Raw genomic sequence first — 26,557 nt, 5'->3', positions numbered from 1 at the left:
CAAAGGACTATGTCTACTTCCCTTAGAAACCTCAATTTTTCTCCCTTCTCTATATATTCCTCCAGCTAAGTACCTTTCCTCCCTGAACACGTGTCATATAGCTGTTCATTTGGAAAGACTTAGCCTAACCGCCAACCCCACCTCCCATTTTCCAACCCTTTCTGGGTCAGGTTATTAGGTGGCGTTTTTAACTACAGTTAATAACAGTGAGGTGAATGCCGTCCCCACCTCCAGCTATGAGGCTTTTGGAGGCATGGGCATTCTCCTATAAATTTCTCAGATATTATTGTCAAGTCCAGTGCTTGGAACATAGTACACACTCAGTAAGTACTTACTGAATTGAGTAGAATTAAATCGTGACAAAGGGAAAAGAAGAAAAACAGTAGGGAAGTGGGACAGTGGTAAAAAAAAAAGTGACAAGGGGCTACAAACAAATACACTGGCCTCTTCCTTTTATACACACTCATTTTATTAGTTCAGGTCCAATTATATGTGCTTTTCTAGAAATGGCACTATGGTCAAATATGTTAAGAAAAGAAACTGAAGCTAGAGTTATTTAGAGGGCAGGCATGAAATCGGGCATTTTTTACACTCCTTTTTCTGCCACGCCCATCACTCCTCCTCGTGTTCATTTGCATTTTTCTCGCTCAATCTGTGGGCTGCAGGTGCAGAAAGCAGGCGCCAGGTGCACCAGAGAGAACTCTCCACTGTCTCTGACAAAAGCTGCTCTCCGTCCATGGGTTTTTATAATTGTCCGTCTCTTTTTTTTGTGTCTATTTAGATGCGTCCATACTTATAATATGATGTCATTTGTAGCTATTTTAGGGGAGTGACTTTCATAGACATAAAAATCGGATGCGATATCCATCCCTAATACACGGAGCTTAATTGGCAAAAAAAAGTTTTTACTTTAAAGGGAACAGATTGATACTATATTTTGAGAAATTGTATGCATAATACATTCAAAATCATTGCTAACATGGTGATTTTCCACTTTTTAAAAAAGAAAATGGAAAGAGAAGCAGCTTGCTAGAAACCTAGTTAAGTCTGACTGTGCTCCTTACACACAGACAGCAATTTAAAATTACACCTATGCAACCTTCAGTTTAGTGCAACCATTCATCACCCTGTTAATGGCGCTCTTCTGGGGCCCCTTTGAAACACCTCAGTAGCTGAAACTTTCCAGGTGGTTAAGACAGCGCAAGTCAAAATAACAGACTTCGCTCTGGCACAATATTGGCAATGTTTGTGAGGTCTGCCAGATATTTTACAATGTGGATTGATCAATAATCCTAGACCAAGGTTTTCTGCAATGTCTGAAAGATGTGGGTCAGTTAGCGGTGGGGGATGGGGGATGCACAGAAAGCTAATGGAAAGACAAAACTAATTAACAATAGAAGTCATGACTTTGCAGGAGCTTGGAAAATCGAGAATTGTGCTTTCTGGTCCAAGGTTTTGCTATGAAGTGCAAAGGGCTGATTAAGAAGTACATCTCATTTCTCTGCATGTGTGTGTGTCTTCCTTGAAAGGATGAGGCTAGTGCCAAGTTGATTAAATACCACAGTGCTAGAAGTTTCCATATGTGCTAGAGAAGTATCAGACTGAAGCTGGCACCGACCCTTACATTTCCAGGAAGAGCACAAACACCCAGCCCCCACTGACCCGACAACGATGCCCACCACCTCCATCAGTGCGTTTCTGGTAGAGCCCAAGGCAAAGGTACCGCATTTCACTGCGTCTCAGCTGTGTGGCTGCCTCTGTAATCCAGTGCCAACACCCATAAAATTCCAGCTGTAGCAAGTAACCTTGTACAATAGGTCATTCACACAGCTTTGTCCCTTTAGATTTATGGGAAACAGGAGGGAGGTCAATGGCACATACTGAGGCTCGGTGTAGACCATCAAATCACTCTCCTTGACTAATAGTGGACTCTGGGTCGTCATTTGCGAAAGCCGGTTCGTAAGACAGCAGAACCGGAAGAGCTTCTGATAGATTTCTTCTTGTCCAATTTTTTTTCATGCTTGACACCCATGAGAAATATTCTTTTCCTAAACTCCCAAACATGTAATCTGTGTTTCATTGTTTTCTTTGATCGCATCTCACCTCATATTCTAAGTATCCATATCACTTCTTCTATTTCTCCTACTAGACTGAAAATTCCCCAGGGGCAAGGTGTTTGTCTAATTCAGCTTTTTTATGTAGCTAGCAAATGGGAGAACACAATGCACAGCAGATTTTCCCATATTCAATTAATGAACATATAAAGAGGTAGATAATTTTGAGCAACTATATATCATAGATTCATTTTTGGATATGGGAAACCAAGATATAATCAGTTTTTATGTTAAGAAGTCTAATTTCAGTCACCTGATCTTGTGACCAGAGGCCAACCTGAAAAAATACAAGAAGCCAGAACCTGGGCACGTCGTATTTTACCATGTTCATTTAACAGAAATTCAGAAATTATGTAATGGAATTGCCAAATACTACCAACTGTCACACTGCACTGGGAAGATATTTTTTTCCAAATAAAATCTGTGCTTAGCAATGAAGAATGCTAAGATGGATTAGCTGTGTCTGCCTCTGAAACGTCAGATCACGTTCAGATACCCTATTTTTAAAACAATAAGATGGAGACCACAGAGGCAGAGCCGCCTTCCCAAAGTCATGCAGCAGCAGCCAGCTGTTACCAAGGCTGTAACCAAGAGCTGGATTCTCGAGACCCTGGGAAGGGCCCCAGTGGGGAGGTGTCTAATGAAGGAGATCCTACAAGAAAGAGCAGAATCCATCATCTAACTCAGGAGAAACCAAACTTCCAACCTTGAGCGCCGAGCCTGCCCAGAGGATCCATGGCTGTCACACCTGTGGTTACAAACCTCCAAAAGATGAAATGTGAGTCTTAAGTACCGGAGAGAAAGAGAAGGACCGACCCTAGCAAGCCTGAGCCAATGAAGACTGTGTTCACAGGCGCAGGAGTCCACGGGGGAGACCTCAGGGGCTCCTCCATTTCCGGCGTGTCCCCACCGCCAGCTTCCAGAGAAGCCCGGCCACCGCGGGGAGCTGGTGCTGCTGCAGCGCAGGGCAAGCCCCCCAATTCAGCCGCTTTTGCTGTCCCAGATCTAAAACTCTGTTTGTCCCTCCATTCATTTATTTTTCTTTTGTTTCTCAAATTAAAAAAAATTTTTTTTTGACTGGGGAGGTAATTAGACTTACTTATTTATTTTTAGAGGAGGTCCTAGGGGGACTGAACCCAGGACCTTGTGTATGCTAAGCATGAGCTCTACCACTGGACCTATATTCTCCCTCAGATTTTAATTTAATGCCTGTTAGGTACCCAGGCACGGTGCTGGTTGCTAGAGCTATCATAATTGATAACTCCAGCTGCTGTCCTGATGGAGATAACGCATGATCTTACAGAGGTACACTCCACGTACTGCGGAGTGTTAGGAAGGAGAAGGGGGGAGAGTTCTGGAAGTGACTGGAAGATAGTAACACTCAGGACTGAAACCTAAATCCCAGGGGACTGCAGCTCTATGATGTCAGTTAGCTACTGGGAAGCCCATGATAACTTTTGATTAGGTACCAGTTTGTTACTAGAGTAATATGCAATGGCGTGAGTATTTTGAATTAAATTCTTACTATTCCATTCACATGGCACTGCACATGAAGGCAAAACTGCTTCCAAAGGAGGTCAGATCTTAAGTCCTGGCTGAAATAACGTTGGGGGGATAGTGCTGGGGGGGCGGGATTGTCACAGGACTCCCACGCACAGCAGTCATGCTGCAGGGAAAACCGGCTGATGAACCACAGAGAGACGTGAGTTCTAGGACCGCCCCTGCCTGTAAGTAGCTACTTTTTTCTGTATCTTAGGGTTGTTTTCTACTGTAAAATAAAGGAGATGGACTTAATAATCTCTCAGATTTCTAACACGTTGTCTGACTGTACATTTTCGGGCCTGATCTTCAGGCACAGTAAATGGCTCCCATGATGTTGGGGCTGCAAACACCAGTGTGTTGCGATGACTCCGCCAGCCTCCGCTCTCTGGGAGCTGATGCTGAAACATCATGCTTCCCCCAAAGCCTTGCCTCGTAGTTCCTCAAACTACATCATGTTCTGTGACTGACAAAATGACTTCTCAGGCATCCTCTCTTTCTACACACACAGCTAGCTGAAGCCGTTTTTAAAGAGAAAATTGAGGGTAGGACACCCACCCAGTACCACCTGAAAAGCAGTTGTCAGGTGGGAAGGGTTAAACTTGGGAGTCTGAGATTTACAAACGTTAGCCACTATATATAAAAATGGGTTTAAAAAAAAAGTTTCTTCTGTAGAGCACAGAGAATTATGTTTAATATCTTGTAATAAACTTTAATGCAAAAGAATATGAAAACGAATATATGTCTGTGTATGCATGATGGGGACACTGTGCTGTACACCAGAAACTGACACATTGTAACTGCACTTCAATTGAAAAAAAAAGAAGAAAAGCAATTGTCTTTTCCACTGGTTCTCAGGTGCCTGTGTTTCAGCTACTTTTCTGAAACAGATGCCACCCAACCACCTTTGCTTTCTTTTCTTTTTCCTTTTTAAAGCTATTTATGAGGGTTGGTCAGAGGTACAGTTAAGTATAGGTGTATCTCACGTGATGACAAAGATACATCTTGAGAAATTGTATCTGAATAGTTCTTTTAATCACATTTTAAATATGCTGAAGGCCTGTTCAATGAATGGCAAAAGCTTTTATACAAGTGACTAATAATATCTCATGGCACCCCACCCCCACCCTCAGGGATTTGTTCCAGAAACGTGAAGTTTCTGCTGTACTGTAAGCAGAAGTTGCATGCTAATGGGGCCCACGTGGGCTTCCTGATGAGAACATCTCTTCTTTGATAACACTCTGCTCAATTTGGGGGTTCAGAGCCTTTGGCACCCTGCTTTGTTTAATGCCTTCATCCTGCAGGAACACCTCTTTGGAGGCCCCGTGTTTCTTGGCAGCTGTGCTGTTGTTACATCATTTTAAGTCAATTAAAATTATTAGTGGAGTTTTAATAGCCAATGCTCCCGGAGGCCAAGTAACAAACGGTGCAATTTGAAGAAAATTGAATAAATAAAATATAGAGGAGACAGATGAAGCAATAGTTCAGGAAAGGAATGAGAAGAAAAATCAGTCTGTTCGCAAAGCCATCTACATTAAAAATAAAAAAAAAAAAAAGAAGAATGTATTACTTGAAAAACTAGCCAGTTTGCAGGACTGAACTAGAATTTAAAATAGACAAAACTGGTTGTGGCTGGTAACACTTTAATTTTGAGGACACGGGGACAGCCCCCCAGAGCCCAGCCCATCTTCACCAGCCTGGGTGGCATTTGAGAGGATGTGATCAATCCTTTTGTCCTCCATGGGCCTGCCCCTTGGAGGAGCTCAGGCAAGGCATTATGCTTTCTTTTTAACTTGTACCCTTGAGGGCAGGATGTTTTTATTTATAAGTTTACCACTTCCATTTCCCTTGTAAATAAGACAGTTGTACCAAACTGTTTGTACAGCCTTTGCAGGTCTCCAAAATGTCAGGACCTCTGCTTCCAGGAAGGAGTGAGCAGGGACAGGAAAAGCTATTCATTTTTTAGAAGATGAAAAGAAGGCAAAGGAAAAAAATGATTGGGCAATGAGTTTTGCAGATTGAAGCAGATTTCAGTTGTGGAGACAGTAGTGGGGTCCCAGGATAATGGGTTTTCCCAAACGCCCCCTGAATTACTTGCTGTCTTTTAGACCATGGACAAGTTGCTGAGCCTCTGCGAGCATCAGGCTCTTCATCTAAGAAATGGGGTTAAAAGAAGACTCCATTTTAGAAAGATGTGGGGACGACTGAACGATATCATATGTGCAAAGTACGCAACACAGGACATGAAATATGGCGAATGCACCACAAAAGGCAGGCATTGTTATCATTATAGGTTTTTATTCAGAACAATGGGGAGAATTCTTGGGATCAGAGCACAACGTACGGAAGGGATGAGGCTAGCAAACTAGACGCACGCCGGGCACTCCCCATTGTTGCTAAGGTCTAGGGGCCGTCAGCACACTCCCGTTCATAACTGTAACAGCCAGCATTTAGGGAGAGCTGTCTTTCCGCTGGCACACTCTTTTACATGCTTCCTATGAATTTTCTCACCTCATCTTCAGAATGCCCTCTGATTAGATTCTACTATTGCAGAACCACTTCACAGACAAGAAGCCCAAGGCCTGGAGAGGGTCAGTGTCCTGTCAAGGGAGGGAAGGAGAGATAAATTAGGAGCTGGGGATTAACAGATACACACCACTGTGTATAAAATAGACAAACAACAAGGACCTGCTGTTTAGCACAAGGAACTATATTCAGTATCTTATGATAACCTATAATGGAGAAGAATCTGAAAAAGAATATATATATATAGCGAGAGAGAGAGATCTGAATCTCTGCTGTACACCTGAAGCTAACACAGCATCGTAAATCAACTATACTTCAATAAAAAAATGAAATGATTTAAAAAATAGCCTAATTAAAAAAAAAATCTTGCCCAAGATGACAGAGCCACAGGGCTCACAAACGGTAAACCCAGGATTCAGACCCCCACCGCAGCGTGGCGGTGGGGGCCTTGCCCCCGGCCCCTGCACCGCGTGGCCGCTAAGGTCAGCTGGAGACAAAGGCTGATGGAGAGGTCACCCTCCACTCAAGCTGCCCCACATACACCTGCACCTGTGCAGTGTGAACCCCACTGTGGGGCTGGGGGGCTGGGGCTGGTGAGAGAAGGCAACTTTTCTTAACCCACTGGCCCAGAGGCGCCAGGGTTTCCCAGTTCTCCAAAGTGCGCGGAGCCTGAGCGAGCCCGCCTTCCCGGTCCGGCGCGCCCTCTGCCTTTCCCACCGCTAGCGCTCTGTTCCCCGCGCAGGTGCGCCCGGGGGAGACAAATCATCTGAAGACACGGGCGATGGGACAGGATGCCCCAGTGTCCCTAGATCGAAGAAGACAGGGCTGTGAACGTAACAACGAACCGGAGGACTCGCTGCGGAGCCGGCGCCCGGAAACTGTGAGGAACCCAAGGGCCCCCCCAAGCCGCGGAGAGATTGGGCGCTGGCCAGGAAAAGGTGCGGAGGGTGCCAGACTCCTCCCGAGAAAAGAACGGCTCCACAGTCAGGCCTCTTGCTATAACTGTCGCTCCCGCTCCCTCTTTTTCAAGCTCCTCTCCCTATTGTAAATAATCCCGTTAAAGGAGGGCCATTGTCTCTCCTTTTACACAAGAGGCCCATTCAGAGCCTTCAGCAGTCAGGAAGAGGGAAGCACCCAGAATCGGAAAGATGAGGGGTGTGGCGTGTTCCATCAGGGGGGAAGCCGGAGGTGGAGGAGGGAGGGGCCGGGGTGAGCCAGGACAGGACCAGAGGGTCCCACTGGTCTCCTAGCTGGAAAATCTCCTGTGAAATCTGCCCAGAGTTAATGCTGGTTAAAGGGGAAGAGGGTGGGGGCATGGGGCATAAAAAGAGAAGATGGAAGTAGGGAGCTGTGTCTGTGGTTTCTAATATCTTTGGGCTCCAGAAAAAGAGGGAGGATGATGGTTGATGCAAACAGAATGCAACTCATTCGGATGAGTTTCTCTGCCATTATGCAAGGTGGGCATTTCATAGGGTGAGCAATCAACTGATCTTAAAAAGAAAAAAAACAACAACAACAACAACAAAAAAAACAAAACTGAGCTATTGAGAAAGTTTAAAGACCTTTGAGGGATAGGTTCTTGCCAAGTCTAAGAGCTATCCCAAAATCAGACTGGCCAATCATCAATTTTTTTTTTCTCCTTAGTTCTTAAAACACAGCTACTACATTTCAAGGAGAGCAAAGAATGAGTCAAAGAGTCAGCAGGGCACATTGGTTTGGAGAGAAGACTCTGGAGCCAGACTACGTGGATGCAGATTAGCTCTGTCATTCGTTAATGCGTAAGCCTGCGCTAGTTACACAGCCTCTCTGTGCCTCTGCTCCCCGTCTGTAACTTGGGGATAATAATAGTACGAGCAGAAGGTTGTTGTGCAGATTAGATGGGTTAGCAGAGGTGAGGTACTTAGAGGGTTGCCTGGCACATCCTAAGTGCTGGATAAACGTTTGCTGTACGAAGGAATCACTGTCCATCAGAGAACCAGCACCTCCTCATGCACTGTCACGGACAATAGCACGAGCACGTACGATATGCAGTGGTGTTGTCCCTGTGTTTCCTCCTTCAGGCGCATGACACTGTGAGCGCTGAAGATTTTGTTCAGAACAAAATGGAAATCATACCTAGATCTTCTCTATGACCTTGAAGCATTTGAATGTAACTTGTCCCCCGGGGGGGGGATACAGAAGGGCCAGCCTTGATCGTTAGTCATGCTTTCTGTCGTTGAGCTGGTTATTGCAAGAATGCATGGGATTAGGCCATCCTGTACCGCATTTGTGGAGGCTTTGGAAACACCCGATCAATGACCTCTTAGGGAGAGGAAATGAGTCCTTGAGAAAGATCTTTGACTTGTACAGCATTATTCTCTGACTTTCACCCCAAAATCACCAAGCAAAGCTAAGAGATGGTTCCTTCTTGACATCCTTGAGATTATGGATAATGCTTTGGTGAATTTTCTCCCTTGAAAGTGATTCCTTCATATATTTTTCATGTAATTCATCTCCTGTACAAGTGTTTACCAGGTCGTGGTGAACCCCATTAAGTAATGAGACTGAATCCTTACAAGGATGCTCGTGGCTGGGGCTGCTTTCTGAGAGAGAAAATTCGCGTAGGTATGACTGTGGCCGTATCCTCACTGCTCGAGCTGTCTCACGGGTGGTGGGGCAAACACATCGCACTGCTCATAGATTTTCAGACTGCCCTGAGTGGACCAAATGTGCCAAACGTTTCAGGCCCATCTACATGACTGGACGTCTGGATGAAAGCTAGAGAAGCTTCGATGTGTGGGAACTTACTGCTTTAAATGTGGACAGAAAAGAATTATGAATTTCAAAGAAACATGGTTTAAATAGAACAATATGGCTCATTCAGAACCATTCATCGGACAGTGAAGTTCTGGATAAAAGCAGTATTTAGTCCATTCCTTCTAGGAGTGGCTCTCAACCAGAGAGGTCCAGCCAATGAGCATGCTTTGGAATCTGCAGGGTGATTTTGGTTGTCCTCAGGTTTGAGGGTGCTGTTGGAACTACTTAGTGGGTGAGACCCAAGCATGTAAATACTTGCAATGTACGGACAGTCTGACACAATGAAGAGGCATCCCACGCCCCTTCTGATTTTTCCTGTATCCCACTGGACTCTCCTGGATGCAGAGATCCGGTCATGTGCCTGGTGTGTTATTCCTACATCATTGGGGGTTATTTCCACCTTCCTCTCGTGATATGCTAATAAATCTAGTCTGTTATTAGCCTAATGCTCGTTTTCAGTCTGGTGTTTGCTTCCACCTCTGTTCTTTCATGTTCCCGTTTGGCTTGACTGGAGTGGCTTCTGATCTTTTTTACAGCTCTTAATCCAGAGTTAGTCATTGTAAGTGGGTTAAAAAAAAATCAAATTCATCATCATGACTTCTAGCACAGTCATGTCCAAGATTTTCCCAATTGAAATGCATGTTATTTCCTTATCCATTGCTTTTGTTTTTCACCTTTTATATAAGGGCACTTTATTAAAGATTGAAATTATATGTAAAGTCGTATTTTATATATTTGAGTTTTCAACTTAGAATAGAAAGATGAGCATATTCATAACATTATCATATATTATACAAGTATTTTATACATTGTTAGGTGTGTGTGTTACATGTATATATTCTGAAACATAGTCTATGTTTTACATATTACATATTTACATATATCATACAAATAAAACATATAGTATAGGTACATATGTTATATGTTCTAGATCTATGTGCTATGTAGGTATATATTACATGTGCATGGTATGAATATTATTTATATTATATATGTTATATGCTTACTTACATAAGTACGCTATACATGTGTATACATTGCATACCATGTACACACGCCTTATAATGTATCTGTATGCATATTGCATGTACACATGTTACACGCCTTTTTACATACATGTGTGTGTGCACACATGATGAATGTGTGTGCAGGCATATATGTGATGGATGGACATATGACAGATTATAAATACACACATTCATATCATGTGCCCTGGGGGAGCAGGGGATAGCTCAGTGTAGAGTGTATGCTTAGCATGAGGGAAGTCTTGGGTTCAATCCCCAGTACCTCCATTTAAATAAGTAAATAAACTGAATAAAAATTAATCTCCCTCCAAAAAAAAAAAAGAGAATTTGCTGCATATCGTGCACCTGATCATGCACATGCTTATGAGTATATGTGCTTTGTACAGCCATGTCATATGTTTTATATATCATATTCATATTTTATATATTACATAATAGAAAAGGAAGTGTAACTATAACAGTTTTTATGATAAAGAGGTGCCTCCCATGAGGATAAAGTAGCTGGAGAGGACTCGCTGTGATGTTTCTTTAGTCCAGTCTCTCTTCTCAGACGGGCAGTGAGTGATGGGTTTGCAAGTTTTAGCATTTGAATCGTATTTACAGGGTATATTTCAAATGAGAGTCAACCGGTCTAGAACTATTGGAAAAGAAAAGGCAGCAGGTGCATGAATGAGATGATACAGTACTTACCGATTCATCAGTACTAACACGACCAAAGCCCCACTGGGAACCAGAACTTTCTAGTCAGTTTGCTTACATCCCCATCTTTTCCCATTTGTAGGTCTGAGCCAGAGGCCAAAGGCCCAGAAATATCCATGACTCTCACCTGCATTTTCATATTTGCACATAATTCAGTTCCCCATGTCCAGCTGAGGCTAACATTGAAAGTGCCCAAAGACACAGAGAAAGAGCAAGAGTTAGAGGAATTAGAGACACGAAGTCACTGAAATACAGTAGTGGGGGGACGAGCCCAGGACCCCTGTCGGGAGTGCTGGCTCCCAGTCTCTCGGAAAGTCTGTCCACTGACAGACAACATGTGGGTCTTCCGCCTCCTTATCTTGATCCACAAGGCACTGAATTATCATCTACAAGGGACTAACCCCTGTTTATAGGGCTTGATGCTAAGTATGACTCAGATGACAGACCTTCCAACAGACCAGTAATTCTCTGAGGTTGGCAATAAATTTGTCCTCCCGAGCTTCATCAGGTGACAGTTAGAAAATGAGGCTTCTTAGCAGGTCAGCAAGGCTGGGGAAGACTTTGATGGAGCCTAGTTGTACCCTGGTCAAAACCCTTAGGATGTATTCAGGCCAAGATCTATTCTTTTGCATTGGCTTATAGCCTTAACTAAGTAGAGACTTTGCTTCCGCAAAATTTAGGGACGGCTTATAAGATGTATTCTGTCATCCATTGGCCCTAGAGGTCACCAAAGCAAAGACGCCAAGGAGAAAGACATCACTAACAGCTGCTGGAGCCGGATTCATCATTAACCTGGAGCAGGCAAGCCTTTAGAAGGTGTCACAGCTTTAGATCGCCCACATTGAGGCTGTGAGGCAATCAAACAGGTAACGAGGGGTCCACAGGGCAGGGATGCAGCAAAAAGGTATTAACGAGTTCTTTGACATTTTACTGAGAGCCTGAGATCCTACCCTTATGAGCACATCATAACCATTTAAAAGTCCTAGCACTGCCTTGTGTGGTCCCAACTGCAGCTCTGCTCTGCTTTAGTCTAAATGCATTTCAGGGGCTACTTTGACCCACTGGAAGTGGCTGCCTGGAATGTGGGGCTGAGAAGGATTAGAAACCCGGAACTAGACTCAGGCCACATAGGGGTGTTTGTGTGTGTGTGTGTGTGTGTGTGTGTGTGTGTGTGTTGAGAGGGTGCATATATACAATCCATTAGAAGTGTTCACATCTATGGGATGGAAAAGGTCTGAGTCACGAAGCATTCTTTACAGTTAGACCGTAGTGAAACAGTCCATGGAATATCCTTGCACTGTCCCCTCCCTTCCCTTCCCCCTGAGAGAGGATATAAATAAACCAAAAAAAGGAAAAACAATCCATCCTCTGCCACATGCGTTAACATCTGATTGCATTCTGACTCTTGGCTACTTAAGAGTTCTCCTGGTTAACACGGAAATGTGTGCCTGTGGAAAACCCTCCCATGGCCAGCGGCGGGTGCGGCTGGACTGCTATGTGGAGGGGCAGGGAGGCTTCTGTGGGGCGAGCAGGAGCCCACGTGAAAGGAGGAATCCAGGTGGACTTTTAAGAATGTATTTCCTCCTCGTGTCCTCTGTTTTATAGAAATGATCTGTTAGAGTATTTCTTTCTGCTTTAAGAGAGGACAAAAACACAGACCGTGCTTTCTTTAACTTTGTATCCAAATGCTTCCTGTGGTACCTGGCACTCAGTAGGCACTCAATAAACAGTCTTTGACTGAATCAACAGTCGACTGAATGTCACTGAGCTTCCATTTCTTCATCAGTAAAATGAGGATCATGATGCTTGCCTGTGGGTTTATGTGAGCGTTTGTAACGTAGCATACACAAAGTGCCAAACTCATGGAAGGTGCTCAGTAAATATTAACACCCATCCACTGCCCCATTCAATTCAGGACCTGATGGAATCTAGGGAAATGGCAGCACCTGGCCAGAGAAAGTTGACGTTAACATGGTTTGAATTTGCTACAGGATCTGTGTCCTTTTTTGGAAAGCCAGCCAAGTTGAGGAGCAAATCTCATCCTGTGAAATAGGGAGGGAAAAAAAAGAGAACAAGAGTTAAGAAAAATAGAAAACCAAATTGAACAGAGCGGGCAAAGTTATGACAAGCCCTCAAACACTTCATTTCTTTCTCTAATTTTCAGAGCTTCAAACCTTCTACGTGTCCTATGCGAAGATGAATATCTCCTCCTTGTGTTGTGGGGGAACACTTTTCACTGAACCTCAGACTTTATTAATTATTCTGGTGCAATGTTATTACAAACTGCTGTTGATTATCTGACTCTTCTGGGCATGTGCGTGAGGCCAGCACGTCAGTTTCATATTAAAAGGATGTCGTTTGTGAAAACTAGATACAGAAATAAAGTATGTGTTTAATTAAGGCTTTAATCTTCTCTGAGTTCATTTTTTAGAAAGGGAGGTGGTGCCCTGGATGCCTGTGGGGTTGATAATATTTTCCTAAAATGATTCGTAGTCCTATCAGAAGTATTAGTAAACGTCCTTTTGTGTTAGTAATTAACTTTCATGGCTTGATATTATTTTACCTCTCTTGATTGTATGTTCCAGTCCAAATACTTATAAACGAACGGTGCCATCTCTATATTTTGCCAAGTTAAAAAAAAAATTCCACATACAACTGCCCACTTAGCAGACATCTTCAGAAAAATAACCAGACAGAAAAATGATGGGAGAGGGAAAGAAATGAGGGAGGAGAAAAGAGTGAATGTACTGGAGGAGGTGGCAAGAGAAAGAAGAGAATTTTTTAAAGGGAGAAGAAAATAAACAAAAGAAAACCAAATCCAAAAACCCATCAAAACTGGGGACCAGGCAAAAAAAAAAAAAAAAAAAGAGGAAAGGCACACAGTGTCAGGCTAAGGCCAGGGTCGGCTGAGACCACGCCCTCAAAGGCGCAGGAGGGGGTCTCCGGTCTCCCAACAGCTGACGGCCATCCGCAGAGTGGCCGGGCCACCATAGAGCTCGAAACCGGCTCTTCATAAGGAGAAGATGAAGATACAAGGAAATGTTGGAAGATTAAGCCCACTGCTAAAGAGTATCTTCTTTACAGGTTGCCAGGGAACGCTTTGTTCCCCTGATCAGGCCCGGGAGGTGATGGTGATGTCAGCGTTTCCTCTGCCATCCTCATCAGCTCCGTCCTGGGAGGGTTCCTTTTCTGTCTGTCTGCCATCCCTCACCTGGACCAAATGCTACCCACGTACAGAGGGGTGTGGCCCCTGGGCAACAGAAAGCAGATGGCTGTTACTGGGTGAGGATCTAATTCCCCTCCTGTTTGTAGCGGAAGGGGAAAGACAGTGGGAGGGGAAAAAAAAAAGGGGGGGGGGAATTCTAGTGACTCTGAAGGGATGATTGCAGCTGGTTTCCAAAAAAAAAAGTTCTTCTACCTTTTGTGAGAATAATCAGCAGGTATAGGTATTAAAGAAGGAAAAAGTCATCTTTTCCAAAATAGGTCAAATGTTGAAACAGGATAAAAAAATTCAATGTTATTCATTTCTTGCTCCCTCCGCGGCCCCGGGATGCTCGCTGACATAGCCCTGCATTTCAGATGCTGAAGAGTGCCCTTGAGTTCTAATGATAACTGTAATGATATTTTGTGGGTTCCCCACTGCTTAAACAAAGACAGAATTTATAATGTGCCTCAGAGCATCGAAAATGGATGTTAGGAAACATTAATATTACTATTTTTATCACTATTTAGCGAACAGTGCTGGAAGATATTAATATTACCATGATCATTATTATGGTGAGATAACGAAGTCCCGGAACTCCATGTGGCCAAGAGATTGTTGGGGGGGAAGAAAAATGGACGAGCTTCTTTTCCTCTAAGTTCTTTACATCGGAATGAACTGGAAAAATAATCACAGTGGCTCACGGAGTCAGGAGTCAGGGTAATTAAGTGGATAAATGAGGCCCTTGTCATTTGAATTTATGCATTTTCCTTCATCCCTTTGTTTGCTCTGCCTTTCTCTTCGCCAGGTCTCCACCGCAACGTTGTTTATTCATGGAGGGCACGCCACGGTTTTTCATACTGGGGGGTGGAAATCTGAAGCCCTTCATCCGACTGGCCAACGTGTAGACCGAGAGAGAACACAAGGGGATCAAAGTGGTATGAAGACAACAGGGGTTTCATTAAAATGTTCCGTTCTCTGCCTGAGGACAGAGCAGGGAGAAAAGGGTGGGGAAAAAAAAAATCATCTAGCCCAAACAAGTTTAACTTAAAAAAAAAAGCAACGAACCACCTGTGGTCTCCTTGGAAACAGGCAAGCACACCCTCCAGCCACCTTTTAATGAAACCCCAGAGCCCCTTTATTAATTTATTAAAGAATCTATTTTCTGAAGATTCATAAACCACATATAACTCATATTCCAACACATCTCTGCTATGCTAATGGAACGCGTGCCTATGAATAATTAATTATTTAATTAGTAATAATTAGAGGTTGTTGTATAGGTCAAACCATTGGACTGACAGCGAGCTGCTGTCAAAATGTCACTTGAATTAAGGGAAGGGCATTTAAACAGAGAGTGATTTCATCACCGTGTAGGGTGGTTACCTACCTCCCCATGCCCTCCTCTCTTCCCCCAAGTATCTTTCACAGCATATGCCATTTTAAGAGGCATATAACATGTAAAGTGGAACATTTAATATTGAGCATCCTACAGAAAGTCTGGCGCCTTCAATACTTTGCTAGACACACAGGACAGGCTGAGTTAAGTGGCTGCATGTATGACACTCAGACATGACAGCGGCGGTACATGAGTTTACATCCTTCACGTGGAATTCCCAGGACTCCTTTTCTGCGGCTGGCCCTCAGTGCTCGTAAAGGATAAATACACTCAGAGTGAAGAGTTGTGCAAATACATTTAAATAATTTGTTCGCGGAGCACCAGTGAGATAATCCTGAAGGATGATTATTCTGAAACTGGCACGTGGTCCAGTGTCACTGGTCGGTGCTGTGCGGGCCCCTCGTGCTGGCTTCCGCTATCTGTCTGGGCTCCAACCCGGCTGAGAGATGCCCGGTCCTCGCCACACATCTGGGAGCTGAGAACAGACCTTCCCGAGCGGGGAGGCAGGCTTTGTGCTGCTGGCAGGCCACTTCCATTTGTCCCACAGAATCACTGAGGACAGCCACCTTGCGAGGACTCAGTAGGGTGACCCACTGAAAGGGTTCAGCACAGCACCTGGCTCAGAATGAGCTCTCAGTCAGCGACAGCTATGGCTGCTTCCTATTTTAAAAGATCACTTTTCTGTACACAGAAGAACACTGTAAGTTGCACAGGGTGGACATTTATGTCCTCATTATTCAGATCAGGAAGTGAAGCCAGGCATAATATCTTCAAGTCCCATAAACCAGAGGTCACAAACTTTTTCAGCAGACGGCCAGTTGGTAAATATTTTTGGCTTTGTGGCCCATAAGGTCTCCAGTGCAAAAAGAGAGCCGCAGATGATATGTAAATGAAGGGGCGTGGCTTATTCTGATGCAACTTTATATACAAAAGGAGGCAGCAGGCTGGATTGGACCCCTGGGCTGTAGCTTGCCGACCCCTGGTCTGAGCCATGTTGGCAGCAGGCGGCTCATAGTTAAGTGCTCATTGGACGCTAGCTGGATCAGTAAAATAACAGATGAACGGACACATCCAGGTCTTAATCGTAGTGCTGAAATTGGCCCAAAGAGTCTCCCATTAATTAAATTAACAGTATTTAAAGCAGAATGAAATTTACTTCTCGAGTTTTACCTGCGAAAACAAATTTACTTTCGAGTGTGCCAGTGTAGATACTCTTTAAGGAAATCCTCTAACGGAAACTTTCAGCAGAGGAGGTAGACCTTTCTTAGAAAGTCTATAGAATATTTATAGACTTTTAAAAATACATATGTACAGCATCAATTCTGGCTTTAGCTCACAACTGATTGGTGGTAGAAAAGAGAAGAATCTGCCTCTATCTTAAAAGAGCATCATTTATTTTGTTCTGCCTTCTCGTCTTCCTCCTGGTCAGAGCAAAATACCCAGCATGGGCTGGAGGCAGAGAGTATTGTGTGTGGGTGGCGGTGGGGGGTGGGGCTCTTCCTCTGATCCCAGCTGGAGCCCACCCTCCCCTTCCTTCTTCTGCTGCCCTGTGCCTTCTGTGGTCCTGCCTTTCCCCATGGTTTCTTCACAGCCTCCAAGATGCAGGGGCAGTGAGGAACTCTTCATGCAGAGAAAGTCTCTGAGGATGTGACCAAAGTCCTCATACTTCAGTTACTCAGTCAAAATGGACCCTGTAAAGACTTTGAAATAACAGCAGAGTGTACTTGCAATGACCTGTACTATTTTATGGAATTTTAGAAACACAAGGAGGCAGCTGCTCCATGAGCTGCGATAAACAGAAGAACACGGCTGGTGAAATAGGTCAAAGTGAGCTGGACAACAGCGTCAAGGAGTCAGGACATACTACCAGAAGATACTGCCAGTAATTTCCACGTGTGTGCTGGAAATGTGAGCCAAGACATTGCAGCAAAGGGCATCAAGTCATCCTTTTCCCCTATGGATGAAATATCAGAGGCCAGGGTTATGAGATAGATGTATGGCAATTGGAAAATCCAATAGTTGTCCCTCTGCATCTTGTATAAATAACCGGATGCTGAAAATGCAGTTGAACATGTGTGAGCTCAGGGATGATGCAGTTGTCAGATCAGAGCTAACTGGGCCATACAAAAGCCATGTGTGCATAAAGTGCATGAAAATACACCCAAAAGCAGTTGAAAGTTGAAAGTCACAAGCTTAGCAGATTGAAAGGCATGCACACTTCTTATCTCACAGCTTCTGTGGCTTGGGAGTCCAGGCACTCACAGAGGAGAGCTGTATCCTCTGCTTAGGGACATAGGGCTGCACTCAGGGTGTCAGGGAGGGCGGGGTTCTCATCAGAGGCTCAACTGGGGAAGGATCCACTGCCAAGTTCCCTGAGATTATTGGCGGAATCCATTTCTTTGAGAACCCGTGGGCTGCAATGGCAACTGCTTCTCCAAAGGTAGCAACAGAGAAACAAGATTCTCTATTCGGGGAGATTCAAGTGCATGAAAGTTCCTTCATGAGCATTTGCAGAAACCACTCATTTTCTGGCTACCCAAATCACACAGCATTATGGAGAAACATTATCTTCATATGTCTTTCCTCACTGGGAGATTGATGGCTAATGTGTGGGATTCGTCCCACGACATTTTTGGAGTCAGTAGTTGTGCGCCCTCCTAGGTAAAGAAGAATGTAGTAATCCGTATTCATCTTGACCCTTCACCCTCACCTCTAACCCTGACAAGACCTCACCTTCCCAGGAAGGTCCCATGTAGCCAGTATATGTAGCCAATAACAAGTCATCTGGCAGCCCTCCCCAGAATAATTTTATGAAATAAAAATGAGGTCAGACAGGACAGCCCTGTGGCCAAGAGTATGGGCGTGGAGTTTATTCTATCCAATGAATGACTCACCGTCTGTAAGATCTGTGGGCAGCTCCCTTGACCTCTCTGTATCTTCTTCTTCATACAGTTCCTACAAGGACAAACAGAATGTTTTGAGGATCAACAGAGGATCAGACACATGGTAAGTGTGCCAAGTTAGCGACCAGTGAATGCGGGTGGCAACCTTGCAGAAAGTTGCAGAAAAGCACAGGCTTATTGCCAAGAGCATGACCTTGATCCTCTCAGCCCCTGGATCTACTCTAATGAGAGCAACCCAGACTTCCTATTTCTCCCCGTGCCTAGTGGCTAGATATTAGGTTCCAAATTATTTGAAGAAAAAGTAAAAGGTATTCATGCTCTTGAGACACCTGGATTATACCTACATAAAGGACTTTTACCTGGATAAAGGTATTGGCAAATAACTTCCACATACTATGATTCATAGAATGTACTGGAATAAAATATAGTACAATGCCATGCCTGTGGTGTGAACAAACTGTTGAGGGCACGTGAATAAGAGGGATCGGGAAAGACAGCCAAAAAGGGGTGGTTTTCTCCAAAGAGAAGGGACTCCCAGTGGTTGTCAAACTGTAACCCTCAGACTGGGAGCATCAGTCATTCCCTGGGAACTTGTTAAAATGCAGATTCTTGGGTCCCATGCCAGGTTTACTGAAACAGGAACTCTGGGATGTGTCCTAGCAGTCTGTTTGAACAGTCCCTCTGTGGGATGCTGACTTATCCTTAATATGAGAACTGCCCTCAACTAACAGGGCAGAGACAGATGGACAGAGAGTGTCAAATGTCACGTCGAGGCTTTGAGGGCATTAATGACCACTCAGGAGAAGAAACGCAGCAAACGGGAAAGGACCAGATTCTAGGGGAAGAGGGCTGGAGAAAGTGGGGGCGGGGCAGTTAAGGAGGAGGCGATTGGAAGCAGGAGCATCGAAGCAAGGTCAGGAGGTGGGTGTGCACGACCCAAAACAAACAGCTGAAAGACCGAGAACCCAAGTTCCAGAGGTTACTGGTAACCGAGAGCGGCTGGGAGTGGTGAAGAACCAAGGCGGATGCACTGTGCTTTAAGGACTGTTTTCTTTGTTATCCAAAGGCTCACTGGTCCAGGACCCAAAGCAGAGAACATGACGCAGGGTCCCTTTCCCACACCAGACTGACTCAGAGGGAAGTAAGAAGCCTGAGCATTGAGACCCCCAGCAAATGATCGTTTGGGCGTTCAGTGCAGATCAAGGCTTAAGATTTGAACTTTCAAAATGAGAAGTCCTCTGGAAAATCGAAGAAGGATGCCCCTGGAGACAACTGAGATCCCACTGCTGTCCCTGTTCAAATGCTGTCATCTGAGAGATGGAGGCTGCCCCGAGCTCTCCCCACAGCCCAGGCCGGATGCCGTCTGGCTCACAGCACACCCATCACCTGTTGACTGTTGCTTCTTGCACTCGACTCTCTTCTTCCGGGGGTTTAATCTCCTTCTACCTACTTTCAAAAATCTCATTCAGCAACATTGCGTGGATGGGAACCCCCCAACCTTTGTCTAAATGAAGTTCTAAGTTGCCTTTTCCCCCACCACTCACTTCTCTGAAGATGCTCCTCCCACGACCCCCCTGCTCTGGTTCTGCTGGTGAGAAGCCCGCTTTCAATGTAAATGTTGTTCCTTGGTGGGTCCTACTGGCCGCTTCATGGTTGGTGTTCTGCAGGTTTCCCAAGATGAGTCTTAGGTAGATTTATTTTTCTTTATCCTGCTTGATGCTCATGGTGCTTCCTGAGTCTGAGAGTTCACTTGATCATCGAATTTAGTAAATGTTCAGTCATCGTTGATTCAGTTAAACAGCCTCTGCTCACAACTGCCTTTCTTCTCTGCATCTTCTCCTCTGTTTCTTCTCATTTTAGGTCTCAGTACATCATTGGTTCCTTTTCTCCCCAAGCTGCATCTTGAACAATTGCCTTAGATACGTCTTTCTGTTCACTAATGCTCTAGCCAAGCCTAATCCAGGTGTTGGACACATCAAATTAGGTTTTATAAAATTTCAATTACTGTATTTTTTTCTGTTTCTTTCTAGAAGTTCTATTTGGATTGTTTTCAAATATGTCTACTCTGGTTCATAATGGGATTTCAATTTCCTCCTGTGGCTTCCATGCTATTTTAATTATTCAAAATATTTTTATTTAAAGTTGCTGTTGGATTTTTCCATGATCTCAGTGTCTTAGGACCCATCATGTCCTCATGTGGTTTACAATTTTTATGGCACGGTCACCTGAATTTTTGTTTTCTTTTCGTTTCCTCCTGGGAAGCTGGAGATTGAGGAGGTCTTGTTACAGAGAATTTTGCATTTGTTTCTTGCTTACGTTCTCGGAATTTCACTGGTCCGGGATCAGTTTTACATTAATTTATACCATTGAGGGAAGTCCTGTGGCATGCGTGGAGTGAAAATTAGAGGCCATGCCCACAGCTTGTGCAGGCAGGCCTAGTTTTATAATTTCTCACAGGAGACTTTTTGTCCATCCATAGCCCAGGGCAGAAAAATGCATCGGGGTCACTCCCCTGTGCTGGGGATAGTCTTTTTAGTTCTATCACTGAAGGGTTCTGGCTTTGTGTAACCTCAAATTCTCCTCCTCCTGAGGCCACATCTCTTGACCTTATTTGGGCTTTCAAGCCCAACTCCTTGGAGCCTGTGTCTAATCTGACATCCTTCTCAGCATTGGTGGCATCAGGTCGTGAGATCTGTGTTCTGACTTTAATTTCCCTTTTCATTTCTGACACCAAGGGGATTTTCTTCCTTCCTTCCTCCCTCTCTTCCTTCTTTTCTTCCTTCCTTCCTTCCTTCTTTCTTTTCTTCTTCCCTCCCTCTCTCCCTCCTTCCTTCCCTTCTCTCTCTCTTCATTGTCTTTCTTTTTCTTTTTTTTAAAATTCAGTTGTATATTTAAAGGTTTGGCTGCATCTGACATGCTACAGAAAACGGGAGGTAACAGACACTCACATTTATGGACATCTTAAATAAATAATCCTCAACACTCTTAAGTTTCTGTAACTATTTGAGGTTGTTGGCAACAATGACTTGAAGCAATTCTGTTCTATGTCTCTCTTTTGCTGTGACCAGGCTGAAATGATTCATCAGTGTTTTTCGTTGTTCTGCTCTCACTGCTTGCCACATGGCTCATATTTTTACAAATGAATTACTGTGCTATTAACAAAAAAGGCTATTAATGCCTTCTACAGGATGAGCAGGTGGCTAGGTATCAAAGGCAATTGCCTGTCAAAGAACAAGGCCCCTCCTCTCAAGCTGGAGTGGCCACCACAGACCTGGCTTGGTGTCAGGGAACATTTTATTTTCTATCTTCTCCCTCTTCTTTTTCCCTGTCCTCAACCTAAGCTGATGGATCTCAAAAGTAACTGTAATTCTATAGCACTTCCAAGTACATCCCACTGAAGAGTTCATTTCCCACTTGTATCAGTCAGGATAGGTTAGGTTATGCTGTCATAACAAACATCCCAAAAGGAATAGTCTAAAACATTAAGATTTCTTTCTTTCGCATCTCTATGACTTTTGTGGGGTGTGAAAAGTGTCACTCTTCACAGTCCAAAGCAAGGCACATGCCACTCGTAACCTCAAGGATGCAGGTACTAATCCCATCATACATTAGTGAGAAGGACTGGAAATACTTGGTGGACAGAACTCATGGCTACCACAACTCTCCACGGCAGCCCTTGGCAAGTAACCACACCCTGACCTGCTCTGACCAGCTTGTGGCTGGGAAGGCCAAATACCATGTATTATACGCATCTTCCATAAACAGTGGCTGCTTGGCTTATCTGATACTGTGGAAAGCTGGACTCATTTTTCATATAGAGCAGAGATATTTCCTTCTCAGAACTATAAAGTCATATGATTTTATGTTTTATGGGTCACTTTAGTTGGATGTTCTGAGAAAGGATGTATCACTGTCCCCGCTTGGTATATGCTCAAACTAAGGCTAAGAGAAGGGGTGAAGTTAGGTGTTCCTCAGTTTGCCCAACTGTCAGATGGAACTCATCTCACCCACTTTGCCGGTTTCTTGTGAAAGAGATAGATAACAACACACATAAAACCCCTAGCGTGTTGTATCAGCAAAACTGAATCTGCTTTCCAGTACAGAGATACAGGAGATTAGTGAGGGATGGATTGGCCAGGGACTTCTTTACCAATGAGGTGGGACTTCAGCTAAAGGCATTTCACTTGGTATAAAACAATGATTTAAAAATCAGCAGTGTAACTACTATATATAAAATAGATAAACAACAAGTTTCTACTCTATAGCACAGGGAACTATATTCAATACCTTGCAGTAACCTATAATGAAAAAGAATATGAAAAGAATAGGAAAAGAAATATACGTATGTCTACGTATGACTGAAACATGATGCTGTACACCAGAAATTGACACCACATTGTAAACTGACTCTACTTCAATAAAATAAAATAAAATCAGCAACCGCAACAGCGAAAATATATCTGCCTGGCTCTTAAAAGGGCCTTACTTATTCCAAAGTAAAAAGTTAAAAAAAAAAAAAAAGCATTACTCTGTGTGAAGCTCTGTTCTAAGCATCTTACAAATATTCACTCATTTGATCTATGTGATAACTGTGTAAGTACCACTACTGTTGTGATTTTATAGACAGCGAAAGTGGGGCACTGAGAGGTTAAGCTATGGGCTCAAGGTCTCACAGGGATGGAACTGGGATTCGAACGCAGTCAGTCTGGCTCCAGAATCCCTGCTCTTAGCCAGTAGAGTTCCCTTGCGTTTCGTAATGCAGCAAATATAGTCTGTTTGGAACAGCAACGCGTCTCGAAGAATCTGTCATTTCTACTCCCCAGAAGCAGTAAGGAGTGCGCGGCGCCCCTCCCAAAGCCGGAGGTGGCCCGCTCTTGCCTCTCGCTGACAGTGGAAGGCGTGGCCGGGGCACGCCGTGTTCCTGGCGGCTGGTGAGCTGGAGAGCAGCCCTGTTGCTGTAAAACCCATATGTCACTTTTCTTTTAACATCTGAGTTTCCACAAGTTCTCATCTACAGATGGCTATGAAATTTACAGACCTTTTTTTAGTACCTATTAAGTATTTTATGCAACCTTTAATACCTTGCATCACAATTGGATCAAACATGCTGCAGTCCCATTTGTTGGTTTAGCAGACTAAGTACAGTGTAACAACAGTGCTGGAATTTTAATTTATTTCACCATGTAGACAGGGCCTCTTTCTCCCTTTAACTCTACAAATGCTACAGAGACCTTTCCAAGATGCTATTTTGATGTACTCCACTGTCAAGTCAATGCAATATTAAAGTAATTATGAATGATCTAGACAGTGTCCCAGCCTCAGTCTGGTCTTTGTCAAAGGCAAGGGGCTCTTTGTTCAGTTCCTTGTGCACTTGATTTTGGGTCTGAGATCATTTCTCATTGGTGCTATGTACGTGTTTTGTCGAGTGATTGGAGAATTAAACTATCTAAACAACAACTTTTCCAAATCCCATAGAAACCAAGGGGTGCTGAGTAAGCTAAATGGCCCAGGTAGGGAAGCCTTTCAGTGAGAATTTCTATCTACGGAGATCACTAAATAAGTAGCCGGTGACATTCCTTTATTTGCATAAGCAGTTAACCCCAATCCAGGTGATTATTTCAAAATAAATTAAAAGTGAAAGAAATTTATGAGCAGAGAGCTAGAGCGTTTCTACCTTTGCTGGAAATAAAATATAAAATAAGTAAAACACAGCCTCCCCCTGCAAGTAAAACAGAATTCAGAAAGCTCCTCCTTGGTGGTGGGGGTAGAAGGGAGGGGGTAGAGCTCAGTGGCAGAGCACCTGCTTGGCGAGCATGAGGTCCTGGGTTCAATCCCCAGTGTCTCCATCAAGTGGGGAAAAAAAGAAAAAAGAAAGAAAGAAGAAAGCAAGCTCCTCCTTCATTGGTCCACTACCCATTAATTTTAACTAGATCACAAGTCTCTCCTGTTACCAGCCAGTGGTTGAGGGGTTAATGGAATCAGGGAGGGGGAGCTGATGAGTGATTCTTGCATGAATAATAATTCCTGAGTGGGAGCGAGGTGTCCCACCTCCCTCCCCATTTCAAGGTACTTCAGGCTCAACTGAATATAAAAATTAGACAGTGTTCTTTCTGTTTCATACATCACCCAGCAGAACACAGCTGGCTGTTGGCTCCGGGGCAAACACATTTGAATAGACAAAAAAAGCAGGCCGTGTTGGGGTAGCTTGACTGAACTACCCTTCAACCTGGATTTTTTCTTATTCATTCATTTATTCATTCATCTATTTATGTGACAAGTTAGGAGGCCTTTGAAAAGTTCCCCAAATTACCAGAATATCCCTTCTTTTAATAAGGATGAGTTCTCCCCCAAAATCTTGTTTTATCATCTACCGATGCAATCACCAGCATCATCATCTCACCTGCTATGAATCTCAAAGTGAAGAGGGTGTTCTGAGGCTCCGGATTTCAGAAGGCTTAAAAGCAACATGCTGCCAATCTAGACTTACTCTCTGGCCCTCCTCACTCTTCCCTCCCAACATTTGGGAATCAGCATTGCTTTACAGGTCTAATGCCAATTCATAACGTTATAATCTCCTGTAAGTCCTATGAAAAGTGTCCCCTGGGATAGCCACCCCCACCTCTTAGGGTTGTGGGGAGCTCCCCTGCTCATTCTGCCACCAAGCTGAAGATTTTGCTGACTTATCATGGTTCATAAAGCAAACAATGGAATCAGGAGAAGCAGAGGCATATGGGAGAAGAAAGAGAGCCTTTGGAACTGGAATTTCATTGTCCCTGCCTTTTTTTTTTTCCTGTCACCAGGATGAATAAAGAACAAACCTCCTGTTTTAACGAATTACAATAATACAACCCAATGGAAAAGAAAAGAGTTTACCAATCCTGCTTCTAGGACTTTGCAGGGGAGACCGCCAGTGGTTTGGTCTTAAAGATGTAACCAGAGTTGTATTAAAGAGATGAAAGAAATAACAGGGGGACACACCCTACCAATACAACAACGAAACTATTATTTTCCCCAACTGTGATCAAATTGGCACCAGTCTTATGAAAAGTTGTATTTAATAATGACATCTGATGCTTCAGAGCACGTGAACAATTGCTGAAACACGTAAGAGAGAGAGACATTGTAGGTTCCTCCCACAAAGAGAAGAATGCTGTAAGAATTACATAATTAGATTTAGATATACATTAAGATTATAATTTTGAGCTTTACAGAGACCAACTTGTTCCTTTTTAAAAATAATCTGTGCATGGTTTGTAAAGCCCACATGCTCCTGTACTTTCAATGTTGCCTTATATTAGAAGCATTTATTCACTTTTTTGCTTTGGGGTTTGCATGTACATATGCACACATACACTTTAATGGATACTTTGCACAAAAATGACAGTATCTGCAGAAAAACACATAAAGTTTTGATAAAGTTACCAGCATAACAAAATCCACTTTTACTGCCTCCTTTTCCCCCCAACTTTTTCAACTTTACTCTTATATAAGCCAACTTTGACACCTCAAAATAAGGAAGAGAGATCTTTTATGGCCAATGAGTATTTGATTATATAACTACTCTGCTACTCTGGTCCAGGCAGTTGATCTAAAAGCCTAAAATTTGTGAATGTGATCATGAATGCGTTTCTGTATGACATGGAAGTGTACGGATTTGGCCCAGAGGATATGTGACAAATGAAAACAAGAGTGTCAATCTACAGCAGTTGATAACTAAGCCCTGGACACGAAAGAGTTTTAACCAAATGGGGGATGGTATAAGGTGTTAGTAGCATGGAGGTTTTGAGAACTAGAAAGTGGCCAAGGGAGTGACCCAAGAGAATGGAATTTTAAGAACTAGAAATTCATTTAAAGAACTAGAAAGTGCCCAGGAGAGTGGCAGGGAGTCTGTGGACTCCTAAGAAGACAACCTCTGTACAGCTGAGGGATGGGTATCTACTCAGTGCTGGCTTTTGAAGATGGAGAGGATGTGTCCTTGAGAAGTCCGCTGACTGTAGCAATTCTCAACGTGGAGAATAACAAACATGACACTCCCAAGACTGCACATGCTTCTGCCCATCCCAGAGATGCCATTATTCTCCAGGGGAATGTGTCCCCAGACAGCAAAATCCCCAGGGACTTTGTCAGATGGAGTCAGAATCACAGACTCTCCTGGTTAAGAAGCCAAGGGGTCTGGGAGCCCAGGCCTTTGGGATAGTCAGCGCCATGAGGATCCCTTGTTTATCGACGTTCACAGCCACTCTCCAGACCTTTGACTTCCATCCACTCCTCCTCTGCTGCCAATGCCTGCCCTGCCTTCGCCTTCCATCCTCGCCCTCCGAACTCTCCACTCCACTCACTCTGTCTTCCTGAAC

At 43.9% G+C, this 26,557-nt stretch overlaps 1 long non-coding RNA gene across 3 annotated transcripts in view; it reads right to left on the bottom strand.

The window, feature by feature from the left end:
* Positions 1-5,748: 5,748 nt before the first annotated feature.
* Positions 5,749-26,557, bottom strand: part of LOC116658314 — a 380,608-nt gene continuing 359,799 nt past the window's right edge. For all 3 annotated transcript variants that reach the window (XR_004313651.1, XR_004313650.1, XR_004313652.1), the window contains 2 exons: positions 18,195-18,255; positions 5,749-6,253 (listed from right to left, as the gene is read on the bottom strand). This is a non-coding gene — a long non-coding RNA (uncharacterized LOC116658314). The remainder of the gene's footprint in view (positions 6,254-18,194; positions 18,256-26,557) is intronic.

Source organism: Camelus ferus, chromosome 20 (assembly GCF_009834535.1).
Source record: "Camelus ferus isolate YT-003-E chromosome 20, BCGSAC_Cfer_1.0, whole genome shotgun sequence".
In the NCBI taxonomy this organism is placed as follows: domain Eukaryota; kingdom Metazoa; phylum Chordata; class Mammalia; order Artiodactyla; family Camelidae; genus Camelus; species Camelus ferus.
Note: the sequence above shows the minus strand (reverse complement) of the source record. Positions and strands in the feature narration are given on the sequence as shown.